This window comes from Pyxicephalus adspersus, chromosome 5 (genome assembly GCF_032062135.1).
Source record: "Pyxicephalus adspersus chromosome 5, UCB_Pads_2.0, whole genome shotgun sequence".
Classification (NCBI taxonomy): Eukaryota; Metazoa; Chordata; class Amphibia; order Anura; family Pyxicephalidae; genus Pyxicephalus; species Pyxicephalus adspersus.
This window is the reverse complement of record NC_092862.1, coordinates 130436461-130449416: the sequence shown is the minus strand read 5'-3', so window position 1 is coordinate 130449416 and position 12956 is coordinate 130436461. Positions and strand designations below refer to the sequence as shown.

The following is a 12956-nucleotide window of genomic DNA, read 5'->3' as shown; positions in this document are numbered from 1 at the left end:
CAGGTTAGTTGTATCACCCAGCTTCACTGATGAAAGTGTATCTTCTCCAGCCCTGGAGAGCTTTAATAAATCAGGCTCATAGTGAGAATCCTATTTCCGAAATGGACACTCACTAATGATAAATCAGTTTCTGCCATTAAAACACATGAACCTGGAGGATTCTCCACCTGGGACCGCTATGTTTTACTGAATGTCAGATTAACATTCACTTTATAAGCATCCTTCATGAGTTTTATATTCCTTTTTTTGCATTATGTTCCATTTTTATAAAAATGTCAGTGCCTTCATGTTACCATGCAAATCTTTTGATGCTCCCGTAACAGGCGGAGCCAGAAATGTTAAGCCTGTAATATTTAATACAATTGAGAACATCAGAACTTGTGTGCTGGACAACTATAGCGCATCACAGCAATGAAAACCTAAATCTTTAGGTAGATCTTCAGGTGTTCCTGAGTATATTTCAATATTGACCGAACCTTTAAAGCAAATTCTCAGAACGTTTTGCTTTACCAGTCTGACACACAGAAGTTTGTGATGAAGATGCAGCACTTTTTTTTTCAGAGGCAGAGCTTCTGGCAATACATCATTCTACAGGAGCATATTGGATTTTATAATGTGCCTTGGCAAATTTGTATTGCATGAAAGGAGTCAAACAGTGTAATGATTGTCAACTCAATCTGCTCATTAATCATCTGAACACCAGAGGCTGATGACTTGTGGTTATTTTTATTTATTTATTTCTGTAGGAGGCTAAGGGGACAGGAATTTGGATTGTTAAGCCCGGAAAAACAAAATTGATATTAGGAAATTTAATACGTAGGACGTACCCTACTGTCTGCAAGCAACCGAATCTGTCCATCCAAAAGTGATATTTCTGGTAGGGATGCTGATGGCCCATTGCCAGTTGGCTTCATGTATCTTTCGAGGACCTCAGCAGCGTAATTTTAATCCCCCCGGGTATCTACTGTTGCTTCATTCACTCTAAGGCCTAGAACCTCATTTGTTTTTTACCTCCTCCTCAATATAGAAAAAACAGAAACCCAACAGAAGTCAACTGAAGGGCCTACCTTAGCTTAAAAAAGCTACATTCTTCACCACCAAAAACCACCAGTATCCCTTTAACACCAAAATGCCTTCTTTTTTCTTGCCTGGCAGCTCGGAGTGGATGTGAACCTAATTTTTAATGTAAGCTTTAAAATGCTATTGTAATTCATTCCGAATCTTTCTGTATTACATAACTTCTATGAGGATCCCCCATTCTTGTATTTCCCAATATAGGGTGACATATATTAATTTCTGACTCATAATTGTGCCCCTGTGTTGTCACCCTGTCATGTCATGTCTGCTTGGAGAAGATTATGAACTGAAAGACATTGGAGAAGACATGGTCTACAATGTTGGGTAGCCAACACTGGGGCAAAGGCATGTAGACAGACAGTAGATATAAGTAACTGGAGATAAGCAGGCCTGACATACATAAAAAAGATAAAAGACATACATATGATGTAAAGCTACGTACACACTTCCAATAATTATCGTTGGTAAACGAACGACGAACGATCCTGCACGATATCGGCGAACGATCGTATAGCACCGATCCTGTACATGCAGATAACGACACGATCGTTCGCAGATATTGTACACACANATAACTTCTATGAGGATCCCCCATTCTTGTATTTCCCAATATAGGGTGACATATATTAATTTCTGACTCATAATTGTGCCCCTGTGTTGTCACCCGGTCATGTCATGTCTGCTTGGAGAAGATTATGAACTGAAAGACATTGGAGAAGACATGGTCTACAATGTTGGGTAGCCAACACTGGAGCAAAGGCATGTAGACAGACAGTAGATATAAGTAACTGGAGATAAGCAGGCCTGACATACATAAAAAACATAAAAGACATACATATGATGTAAGACTTTTGCCGGAGATAGTAATGAACATTCATTGTGAGCTTAGCATTTGTATTTAGCTAAAGGCTTTAAACCGTATGGATCACTGCTTCCGGGTGCATTGCAAATTGCTCCACAGTTCAGTGAGTTGTTGCCTTATTCCTCTAGAAACATCCACAGGGCCACAAGCACCAAGTCACTTTCGGGAACCAGGGCATACCCCATCACAGCTTCAAGACAAATAGAACTGCTTGCAAATACAAGCACAAAATGGTTCATGACTCTGCCGATTTGGTTAAATTGTAGTGGTTGGAAGTGCAGTTGGGATGCTGTGAAATCAGCCTTTGTGCTGCAACTGACCAACTTGATTTTTCTTCTTGTAAATCCTTTCTTCTTCCACAGAGCATCATTAGATAATTTAATATTTATTGCTATGGTTACTGCATTTAGAAAATGATTCTCTGGCTTATTAAATAAGGTCCTGAAAACCATATATGCTGGAACTATTTACCGTCCTCTTAATGTAGAGGTGATAAAATATTTATCCAGTGTGCAGAGAACTGAGACAGACTTTGGAACATATGCCCTGTCCAATGGACATGGGCCAGAATACTTGTGTATATAAATTATTTTACCATTCGCCAGAGATTAAACAGAATGGGGCTTGGCCTCCGCGCCGTGTCTTAATTCTCTTTGCTCATTATTAGTTTTGTATGGAAGGCTCCAGCGATGATTTCAGTAGATCGTTGAAGAATAATTGCTGTCTAGTCCATGAGAAAAGCATTAGCCGCAGAAGTTTTTTGGCAGGCAAGTGTTAAACACATATGGTGTGGCTTGGAATAGAAACAGATGAATCGCCCAGCCACAGAGTCTCCAAGGCCTCAGCTATGGCTGCTGCTTAAATGTTTAAGTCTAAATATAGAATTCACGTATCTTTGTCAGAATGTAGCATTTTAGCACGTAAACAGTAAGAAGTTAGATCTTCGAACGCCATCCGTCAATGTCTGCAACACCCTCCGCTCTGGTTTTGGCACTTCATTGAGTTTCTGAGTGGCTTGATGGCAGTTGGGGCCGCAGTGGTGGACTGTGATAATCTTTTAACAAAGTAGAATACGATCATCCTGTAACGAGAGGTCATTTCAGGACTGTAATAAAGAGAATTGGAGGAAATTTAAAAACGCCACCAGCAGCCTGTTGTAGTATCATTATTATACACCCTCCATCTTTTCCCGATGGCACTTTCTCCAAATTGTGTCTGCAGAATTTGCTATTTATACAGTCAAAAAGTGTGAATTTTGTTAAAGTGAACCTGTAGTCTAATAATAATGAACATCGGCCAGATATATCAGACACAATGCCACTTTGTATTCATTAATAATTTAATGAATGTACTTTTTCGTAGTCCCTGTGCATCAGGGCTCATTCTGGCAAAGGAAGAAACAGTATAAGCAGCCATTCCGTTGGGCTGCAGTGCTCATATGCTAACAAAAAAATGCTGATTGGAGGAGAAGCGTGGCAGTAAGATGAGGGCATTGGGTTGCCCCTTCTTTTTTAGGGCAGGCTTAGACCCTATCCCACATGGCTCCTTGCCAGCCCTTTCACCACAGTCTGGTTCTTAAAGAACCAGCGTTTGCAGATTTGTCAGTGGGCTGCAGTGAGCAATACTGAATCTTTCACTGCCACCCCATTCATTTTTTACTGGGCTTGTACACATGTAGTGTACATGTCCTCTTGGGTTGCAGTTCACTGGCACAAGAAAGCGTTAAAGGCAACACAACCTCACTGCCAGTCTGAACATAGCCAGGCTGGCAGGGAGGCACAAGACCTGTCAATCAGGTCTATTACTGAAGTTATATAAAATCCCAGGACTGGATAAGCAAAAATACCTATGGCAGGTAAAATGGCTCCAATATATGTATTTCATCTGTGTATTTTGCTGTTTGCAGGGAGTTGCATTTTACCATAGAAATATATCAGCCATGCTAGGATGGCTAAAAATATTATTAGAAGGAATAAAGTATGTACCTGCTGCTAGAATTCTGATTGGCTGATCCTCCCCCTCAATGGAGATTACTCATCCATATGACTAGGTTTATGATTATATGAACAGGAGGCATTTTCACCAAAAAGGTATTTCAACCCCACTATTACTTTGTATTACTGTATTTAACACCATGCACAACGCAGTAGTGATGTAGGAGTCTGCGGGAGGAACTACAGTTTGCTGCAAGAACCAGGAGGGCCTTTTATTTCTATTTTGAACGTTAGTGACAGCATCAACTTAACCAAAGAATAAAAGAAGAAAAGAAAGGTTAAAAAAAAAGTATTAACCAAAGGGACATTAACATTTTTTATTCCAAGCCTGCTCTACAAATAGCCACAGTTCCTTTTAGCTTTTCTAAAATAAGATTCTCCGCAAAGCCCCTGGTTGCAAATCTTAGTTTTTGGCAAGCAGCAGTGAAATTTCAGGGATTTGGGTGGTAATTTTAATAAAATATACATGTATAACTTTTTTGTTCCTCTTTATTGATCGTTCTGGCTTTCTAAAATCACTATTTTAGGGTACTTTGTCACGGATGGTGAACACTCTAATAGAAGATTTTATGAGAATAATGTAATTCAAGTATTCAGTTTCCTAAGCAGAACTTTCCAAAAGACCTATAAACCTAAATTTTACTTTTGATTTATAAAGAACGCTTACAAAGATGTCCATTTAGAATTTTTCCAAAGTTGGAGCCATTGCTCCCAGTTTTCCATGACCAAAAAGGAAGAACCTGCAAAAGGCTGACATAGCATAGAGGCAGCCAAAGCAAGGGCTAACCTCCTTTATCCCACTGCACCAGTTATAGGTGATGTCAGCCCTTTATAGCTGTGCTCAGACATTTTTCCTTTCATGCGTAAGGCTTGGACTGGTACCAGGTTTAAGGTGGTTGGCCTGAAAAAGATGTGGAAATTCAATGTGAATGTGGTCCTGTTGAAAAGGTAATTTTTTTTTACAGTACCAAAAGTCTTTGGAAATGTGAGTTAACAAGAGCTATAGTATCTTATTAAATAGGCAGCTTGCCTTTTGCCAGGAGAAGGCTTAAAATAGAACATGAGGTGGTAGTAGATTTTATTGCCCTTTTTCCAGTGCCAGTAGGCTTAAGGTGCAGCAGAGTTTTTCATAAAGCCGCATACACACCTGCAATTATTGTCATTGGAAAGGATCTTTCACAACTTTTGTACATGCAGCATCGTTCTGCTTTATGGAGAGGGGCGCTCTCTCCCTTCCCTTGCATTACGATCGTTCGTCGTCCATCGTCCATGGATCCGCCTGGGCGGTTGTTCGAATGATGGACGATGGGTCTGTACACATGCCCGATTCCCACCTAATATCAGCTCTGAGACGAATATTGGGCGAGAACCATTGGATGTGTGTACGTAGCTTTACTCATAATATGCAAAGGTATTCAGTTCACTAAAAACAAAAGGTATCTGGTCTTCTGTAAGTCAAACATTCTTAAACAATAGTACTTTAAGAGATACAGGGCCTGATTTATTAATCATCACTTTATCAGTTTCATCACTTTCATCTCCTAGATTGTAAGCTCCTCGGGCATGGTCCTCTTCTCCTCCTGTGTCTGTAACTGTCTGTCATTTGCTACCCCTCTTTAATGTACAGCACTGCGTCATATGCAGGTGCTATATAAATCCTGTTTAATAATAAAAATCAGTGAACCTACATAATCTAGCAAACCTCGAATGGATCTGGTCCAGGTTTGAAAACATTTGCTAACAAATAGCAAATGACTTTTAAGAACTCCATTCCAGGTTTGCTACAATACCCAGGTTCACTGATGAAAGTGTATTTTCTGCAGTCTTTGAGAGCTTTAATAAATCAGGGCCTCACCCAGTGCTTTTGAGAGGTATGGGGCTACTTCTGTTCAGGGCATTTTCTAGGTTGCTTCTGAACTGGAAGGAAAAATACTGTAGCTGGCATGGAATGGGTAGGGATTAATACTTCTGTTAGGTAATTTATTGCTGTCTGTGACTCCATGCATGGAGTTCTTGCTTGACACACACACTTGTAATCAGCTCTAAGTATTTATCCAGATTGACAATGACCATTACAAACTGCAAGGAAAATGGCACATCCCAGTATCACTGTAAACAACATTTTTATTGTATAAACAGCAAAAAAAGGTACAACAGGTGCAACCCAAAGTCTAAATGTGTTTTTTTAATGTAGTTTAGTTCTTTATAAAAACAGATCTCTGTATCTATTTAAAAATGAGAATTCGTATGCAAAAATTATTTTATTAAATGTTTATTGATAAATTTATTAATAAAAAAATTGTCCAGAAATGACCCTGTAGAAGAAGACTATTCATAGTTCTCCAATCCAACCGTTTTTTTTATGCAGAAGCTGTGGGTCTCTAGCAGGAGCTTCGCATCTGAAACTGGAGTGTCAGATGTCCACATTCTTCACCATACACTTTGGTTTTATCCACTGGTCTGTGCATCGCTGCTGTGACTTGTAGTTAGGAAGGGGACCCACAATGCGCATCGGGAGCATACATGACAAAAAAGTGTTTGCTATGTGAGGATTCTGCCAGAACCCTCAGGTCTGCAGGAGCAAAGGTCTTAAGAAACAGTGGTGGAATAGGCTTCCATTTGTATTCTTCTTTTTTTTTGGTCTGTTTATTATTAAAGCTCTCCAAGGCTGGAAAGGGTACACTTCAAGTTCATCAGTGGGTGATCCAGCAAACCTGGAATGCATTTCTTTAAAGTAATTTGCTATTTGTTAGCAATGTTTTCAATCCAGGACAAGATCGATTCCAGGTTGGCTGGATCACCCAGCTACACTGATAAAAGTTTATCCTCTCCAGCCTTAGAGCTCTAATAAATCAGGGCCATAGAGAGAATATTTGTTCTAGTAACAATTAGGCTATTTAGACTGTAAACTTACCAAGGTGAACTCTCACCTTGCAAAAGGATTATTAACTTGGTGAATGTAGTGATAGCTTGGTGAATGTAGTGATATGTAGTGATAGTTCACTCTGCAAAGAATACCCAATCACATACAAGGAATCTGGAAACGCAGGATTTTTCCTTGACATGGCTGGATGGTTGAGGTCAGCAGAGCTTAAAGAGGAACTAAACTCAAAAATGCCTAAAACAAATAAAAATCCACTTACCTTCAGTCCTGCAGCGCAGTCGATATTGGTCCGGAGGTGTCTTCCATCAGGTCCCGCGTCGTCCCGGCATGCGTCTCCAAACCAGTGCGCCGGGTGCCACCATGTTCGCCTCTTCTTCCTGGTTCGTCTTCCTAGGTCACCCAACCCAGACGCGAGATCGGGTGATTTAGGTCGGAAAAAAAAACTTGCCAATCTCACTGTGCATGCATGCACTGCGCATCTCTTCAAAAAGGTTTGAGCTGCTCGGGCATGCATAGAAGGTGCACTGAAGAGCCTCCCGCGTTGCGTGACGTAGGTATCCCAGGTGGCTTTGCGCTCTGGGCAAAAAAAAAAGGGTGTTGCACTTCAAAAACAAACATACAATATTTTTACCTTAAATAAAAGGGTTGTCTACCCTTTTATGTAAAGTGAAATTTGTGAGTTTAGGTATGTTTTAATCTCATTTACTAAGGTAGGTGAAACCGTGTTCTCCCCAGAATTTTTTAAGCTAGTTGAAAAGAAATTATAGGCAAGTGACAGCCCCCATATTGTGACCCAATTCTTCAGTAATCACCCAAAAAAAGCCGGTTGGTACGCCCAGCTAAAAGGAGCTGGGGAGAATACTGTGAAATATCCCTTACAAAGAGAAGATTCACTGAAAAGCCTATTTATTCCTTTAGTAAATCAACCATCAACCAACCAATTGATTAGTAGATCAATGTCACTTTAAATATTAGAGATTTCTAAAATGAACAAAAGAATTTGGTTTCAGTAGGGAGCTATGTGCAGCTGGTAAGCAGGTTTAAGTGAAAGGGTTTGCCAGAGACAACATTTTACATACTGTCAGGTATTTAGCTACAGCTTAGCTCAACCATTGCAGGAAAAGGTATTAAATATGATAAATTCTTCTATATACTTATATATATCATTTTCAGCTGCAGCAGCTGCTAAATTTAAAGTCTATGATCCATTGAATACAATTAGGAGAACTCAGCAAGATTTGCTTACATTAAGCAATAAGATCTTTCGATAAGATTTAAATGGCTGCGGCTTGTCTCAAATATCTGTGCTATCAACATGAAATGCAAACATTCCTGCTAAGATAAACCCAATAGAAAGATAGGCAGGCTTTGTATGAATAGTCTCCCCACTGCTGCTTTGTCTGTGGATGCTGCTTTTGTTGTACACACCGCTTCTCTATGAGGATTCATATTCGTGCTCACAGGAGGCACTGTGACAGGACAAAGGAGCCCAAGTGCTCTGGATAATGATACCGAAAACGGTTTAATTTGATAGCTTTATTTTAGCCTTAAAGACGCTGTCAGTTCTTCCCTACAGTCAAATATTATATGACTTCAATATTTGAGTTATTGCTGATGCCATAGGCAAACAAGCTCAGCTTTGCCTTAAGGCTTGGTTTTTTGGAAAATAGTTAAAAAATAGGTTTGCGTTATGTTTTTATATTATGTGGCTCATGTTTGCTTAAAAAAGTACTGGTAGTTATAAACAACAATCTAGATGTGCAGCAGTTGGAGCCACAATAGAGCAAAAAAAAAAAAAATTTGTATAATAAAGTAAGCCTTGTAGCAATTTTACAAGTCTGCATGAATATGTTCCAGACACAACATATAGCAAGAATATTGTTTAAAAATCTTGTACTGTCATCGTAATTTTATAAAAAATAATTTTAAGAACTTCTTTTAAGTTACTTTGTCTAGGCTGAAATGTTGCCATTAGTCTGCTGCAGAAGGAAGCATTTCCTTAAAATTATTAAACAGGATTTATATAGCCCCAACATATTATGCACCACTGTAGGTTCCACTACGATCCCCGGGGCACTACAGGTTTATTAACCTGTAGTGCCCCGGTGATCGCCTGAAGTAACATCTGTGACTGCAAAGTTTCCACGGTCATGTGACCGTGGGAACTGAACTTCAGATGAACTCTGCAGTTCCACTACGATCCCCAGGGCACTACAGGTTAATTAACCTATAGTGCCCAGGGGATCTCACACTCTTTTCAATGATTGCAGACTCGGCTCGGTATCTCTTCTAGGAACCCCACCACCATCCTATATAGCCACAAGCAAATGCATGCACCAAATGTTTTCCAATCGCACCTGTTCAGTTGAATTGGAGTGACTGGGACCAATGTTGAGCTTGTGATAGTACACTGTGACAAACCATAAGTCTGAAATGGCTCTTAATCTCCTATCTCAGTAATCAGACTGCAAAAACAAATAAAGAACAGGCTGCAGAAATTACAAAACTATGTCATCTCGAACCAGCATCAAGGTCCAGGAATTAAATACTGATTCTGGATGAACAAGGATAGTGTAATCCTTCTAGAAAGAAGAGTAGTTTAATTTTTGTAAATATCTGATACAGAATCCTGTTATTTGGAGTAGCATTGCTGCTAGTACTCTTTCTTTGGGCCCATAAAATGCCCATGGGGCCTAGATATAATTTTGAATATACCCAGGAGGGTAACACATTTGATCAAAGCTGTGCAACTATCTGTGCCCCTGCAAGCTGTTGGTAGTTGATGAGGACATGCCAGTTAAGGCACTCTTTCATTGTCTAATATCAATATAAATGTTGCTATAAATGTCAACAGAAGAATGGTTTGGAGGTACAAAGCTGCTAATTTGTCTGTGGCCTTATTCTGCCTTAATCCACCTCTACCCCAAAGAATATATTCTTTTACTGTATCTGAAGGCAAGTTAGGTTGGGATCTCCTTTTGGAACACAATTCAATGTGAATACATCATACACCATACACCAGGTGTAATATGCCAGCATAGGGAAATAACGGCAGTATTTATAAGGAGTCAGGAGTTCATGTGGTGCTGTGTCATTTCTGAAGGTGTTTGTACATATTATAGAGAAAGATTGCTTTGCTGCATTAACAGTGTCAATATTATACAAGTGTACACTTGTCAAACAGACATACCAAAGCTAATTTTGGGTGAAAGCCAGTATGAAGCGTGATAGATAACTGGAGTAACTGGAGGAAAGGCATGCCATCATAAAGAGGATACAGAAAGGTGCAAGCAGACCAAGGTCCCAGATAGGAATTGGATCCAGAACTCAAAGGTTTACAATAACATTGATAATCACTTGGCTGTCCTTTTACATCAGGGGTCAGCAAATTTTTTGGACTACTAAGCCATTTTAGGAGGTCAAGAAGGCACACTAGGCCAGAAGAAACAAGATATCCAAGAAAAGTTTTTTCCAACTGTGACTGCAAGCAAGTAGCCTCAGTCTTCCGCTCATCTGCGTTGTAGTCTCTGTATGTGTGCGCGTGCTTGGCATCGAAATGGCCCTTGAGATTCGACCGCTTGAAAGTGCTGTTGGTGCACACTAAACACAGGGCTTTGTTGCTGTGTTGGACGAAGAAGAATTCATCAGTCCATTCGGGTTTAAACACACAACGTTCGAGGTCAATCTTTCGAGAATGCTAGCTGCTATTTAGGCATAGTAGTTGGGGTTACTGAGTGGAAATTCGATGATATCGGGGAAACTCGGGATAACACAACAACTCAATTAGGCCGGATCCAACAATAAATAACTAGGGGGGGTGTTAGGCCGGACTGGAATACTGGCTAGGCTGTATGCGGCCTAAAGGCCGGAGTTTGCCTACCTCTGCTTTACATCATATATTGCTGTAGAATTCATTGTTCACTATGGCCAGCTTCATTCATAGGTCCCCCACAATCATTCGAAACAATGTGATCATGGAGTGTTTTCTGTACTTCCTAAACCTGTAGAAGAATAATGGAATGGTTTGTAGACCATTGCTGGAATTGTTGGAATGATATATTGGTTTGTCAGAAATCTAGAGCTGCTTTTTATGCACTACAGAAAAAGAAATTTCTGTATAATCTTCTGCATGCTGGATATTTCAACTTTGGCTGTTGTATTTCTTTAAAAGAGTAAGATCCAAGTAGTACTCATTGTGTTTATAACAATTTTTTTCATCAGCTGATAAAACATTTGAAAATAAGTCTTTTTAAAACAGTAGACCTTTTCATGGTTTGGCATTTCTTCTTATAGAAAGGCCATAATACTAAATCTCGTTGATTCACTGAAAACATAAGTCATACGTTGGACATTCTCAAGTAAGGAACATGCCAAATGTATGTCTTTTATTTGTCTGTATTGACCAATGTTTACATTTGTTACCCAAATTTTTGTATATATGACCTAGGTGGAAAGGTGGGGAGGGACAACTCCCAGCACAAGTTTATAGAGATCCCAAGTTCAATGTATAGAATGGCAATTATGAAATCTCTACTACCCTTTACAAGTACATGCTAAAATTGGCACACGCTCTTGGGCTCACATAGTACTGCTGAAATGCTTTACAACCTTAGAGACGTCCTCCGGTGGTTCCATAGCTTCTGAGATAAATGCAGGGAGGAATGGACAGACTCACTTCTTTTTATGTAAGTGCAATACTGGGGAGAACATGAAGCTTAGGGGCTGCATGTATTATCAGTTCAGAATTGTGGATTTTATTTTATGTTTAGAGGGTTTAACTATCACCTGCTTTATATCTATGATTGTGTTAAATAGGATGATGTGGTACTACAGACTAATGCATGTTTGGAAGGGTGATAGCATTGCCTGCTGTATTGCACACTAAGATGACAAAGAAATATTTTAGCTGTATTAGAAACTACCATGCAGTCTTTTTCTTTAAGATATTATATGGTCTATTAAGGTAACACCTGCATTATTATACATTTAAAGGTAATCCACTGACTTCCTGTGAAATAACTATGTCAGAGTAAATTTAAAGGAAAACCTTTTATGTATCTGGACCTCAGTCTGATTTCAAAGTTGGTCTAAGATCATGTAGGCTGCCATTTCTGATCTGGGTAAAACCTGTTTGCCTGGTTGGTGGTCTGATCTGAATTTATTGCCTTCTTAATCATTGACCCAGAATGAGCATGCAGCTCAGGTGTTCAGCTAATTGCAGTTATTTTAATAAATATTTCATGTTTATATATGTTTCATACTCTATATCCAGGATTTTTGCTATCTTTAAAATTGGTTCAGCAATGGCAGATTACATTACGTTTCAGTGGGAGGTTATTTAAACATCAGTCTTTGTTGGGGAAATGTACCCTTTTTTATACGTTCTAGTTGTATTATATGATGAGGACTATAATATTTACAGGAGAATTTTTAAACACAATCTATTGAGTCCTTGGAAAAGAAAATGAAGGCAAATCTCCCCAGTAAGATATATAAGATTTGAGACTGCTAGAGAACTTTGTCACTAAAAGTCTCTTCTTCCTACTAACTACCAGGTCCAAGGGCAATGCAAACAGTATCTGTAGGCTGCAGGTTAGGCACCTTGGCTCTGCAAGTTGGAAAATGTATGTGAGCAGTAACAAGTGCTTTTGGCAGACATCCTCCAGAGTATTGCTGTACAGTAAAAAATGGGCTGCTTATGATCAGACTTTTTATTGCATATAGCCACATCTTCCAATTAAGCCGAATTTGTAGGCATTGTCCCTGTTCTGTACCCAAATCACTCTGTTACTCATTCCTCCTCAGTTGTCTCTCTTTTTTCCTCTGATGTATAAAAATAAACTAAAAAATTGATAAAGCATGTAAATGATTGTATCTTATTTTTATTATATAGTAAAAATGGCGAAAAAACACCCTACAACAATTTTTTTTAATAATTCTTCATATTCTGCGTAAATGGGCTTGACAGGCAGTGTCCCTTGCTTATGAATGCAAAGGTATAGTGTGTTCTTTTTTTCAGTTTCAGAGACTTGAAAGGTACTGTATGTATAGGTTGGCGTGATTATCAGGGACAAAAATAATCACTTTTTTTCTTTCTCTAAGTAACAAAAGAAAACAGAGTAAAGGTACCTTAAGTATC

General features: G+C 39.2%; 1 protein-coding gene across 17 annotated transcripts in view; it reads left to right on the top strand.

Annotated features, from left to right (window-relative positions):
* KIAA1217 (KIAA1217 ortholog) overlaps window positions 1-12956 on the top strand; it is a 279526-nt gene that overhangs the window by 221080 nt on the left and 45490 nt on the right. Inside the window, exon 1 of one of the 17 annotated variants that reach the window (XM_072412725.1) lies at window positions 11484-11502. The exons of the other annotated variants lie outside the window; for them this stretch is intronic. The gene's annotated coding sequence lies outside the window, so the exon portion shown is untranslated. Of the gene's footprint in view, window positions 1-11483; window positions 11503-12956 lie in introns of those variants that run through there. 17 annotated transcript variants of the gene reach the window in all.